The sequence below is a fragment of the Penaeus monodon genome, unplaced genomic scaffold (assembly GCF_015228065.2).
Source record: "Penaeus monodon isolate SGIC_2016 unplaced genomic scaffold, NSTDA_Pmon_1 PmonScaffold_2950, whole genome shotgun sequence".
In the NCBI taxonomy this organism is placed as follows: domain Eukaryota; kingdom Metazoa; phylum Arthropoda; class Malacostraca; order Decapoda; family Penaeidae; genus Penaeus; species Penaeus monodon.
In genome coordinates, this window is record NW_023657626.1 from 25,126 (window position 1) to 26,970 (window position 1,845).

Here is a 1,845-nt window from a genome sequence, read left to right on the forward strand (position 1 = left end):
AGGAGGGCAACGAACTGACTCCGCCCTCGCCCCTGGACGCGTGCCTCTTTCCCCCAACCCCAAAACTGACATCTCCAAAAAAAGTTTGGGGCCCCGTATTGGGCGGGTATCCCAAAAATTTTCACTTTGGGGAGTTTTTTTTCCCCCGCCTCTGGGGGACTTCACTGTCCTCTTTTATCCCCCGATCGGGAGGGTCTTTTTCCGCCCCCGCCTGCCTGTAAAGTGAGATACCCCTTCCCCTTTAATTCCCTTCCCTAATTTGGGTCAAAATCACTGTGGGCCCGGGCCCATTTCCCGGCCCACATTTAAATTTTTCCAGGAAAACCCCTAGCGAAACCTATGGGGGGGAAAAGTAATCGTTTTTCCCGGGCCCTTCTCATCGGGGGGCCCCATGCTGATAGGGCCCCCTTCGGTTTTCCCTCTCCGGAACCGAATTTTATATATTTTGTGTGGGGTTTTTGGGGTTGTGTGTGGGTTTGTGTGTGTGGTGTGTGTGTGGTGGTGTGTGTGGGGTGTGTGTGTGTGTGTGTGTGTGTATAAAAGTGTTTTTAAAAAATATTTTAATAATTTTCTAAAATTTTATTAAAATTTTATAAAAAAAGTTTTTTATATATATTATATTTTTATATCTATATTTTATATTATATAAAAATACCCACATAGGGTATACGTAAAAATATATTAAAATTTTATATATAATTTTATTTTTTAAAATATATATATATAATCTTATTATTCAAAAATTTTATTATATATGGGATGGTTGTGGGGGCGGCGCGCGCCCCGTGGTGAATATAAAATATATATTTTTATTTTATTTTATAAATTAATTTTATATAATTTTAATAAATATATTGTGTGTGTGTGTGTGTGTTGTGTGTGTGTGTGTGTGTGTTTTGTGTGTGCGTGTGTGTGTGTGAGTGAATGTGTGTATGTGCATATATGGCTATATGGCTAGTTATGTAAATAAATAAATATATATATATGTATGTATGTATATATATCATGCATATAAATATATTACATAATTACATAATACATAAACAATATGTGTATATATATATCTGTGTATATGTATGATGTATAGAGTATGTAGTATATGTATATATTTATACATATTTGCATATATACAGGATATGTCCAAATATATATTATAATATATATATAATATATATAAAATATATATATATATTATATACATATGTAATATATGATATATGTGTGTGTGCATATACAAAATTTTATATTAAATCATTTATTGCTAACATGTAATAAATTGTATTTTTTCTAATATATTCAAAATTGTGTCCAATTCGAAAGAGACCGCAGGTCCCAAATATGATCCGGCAGCCTATCTCCCGCCCAACTGAGCCTCGGGGGTCCGGGGTGCAGGCTTCAAACCTGTAGCTGACTAGCGTCAAGAGTGGTTCGACTCCAAATGGTGGGCGGTTCTTGCCTTCACTACAGCCGGATTAATCAAATTAAAAATATTGCACAAGGAGGACGATGCTTATTTTCCCAAAATGTGGCCCATGGTGGGCAAGTTTCCAAAGCTGGCATCCTCCGAACACGTAATAAGACAAGTTGGCTGAAGTTCGAATCCGCAATAAATCATATTTTTGGTTTGTAATTTCCATTGATTGTAGAACTGTTATTTCGATATTTCCATGGCATGTATTTGCAGCATATCTGCCCTCTTCCGTAGTGTGTGTATATATATATATATAGATATATATGTATATATATGTAGGTGCTAGTGTAAATATATATATACTTAGTATGTATGATGTGTATATATAATTTATATTTATATATACATATTAAATATATGGTAAAAAATAAAGA

General features: G+C 34.6%; 1 non-coding gene across 1 annotated transcript; it reads left to right on the plus strand.

The window, feature by feature from the left end:
- Window positions 1-1,360: 1,360 nt before the first annotated feature.
- Trnastop-uca lies at window positions 1,361-1,448 on the plus strand. Its single transcript has one exon. It is a non-coding gene; the product is annotated as a tRNA-Sec (tRNA).
- Window positions 1,449-1,845: the final 397 nt, after the last annotated feature.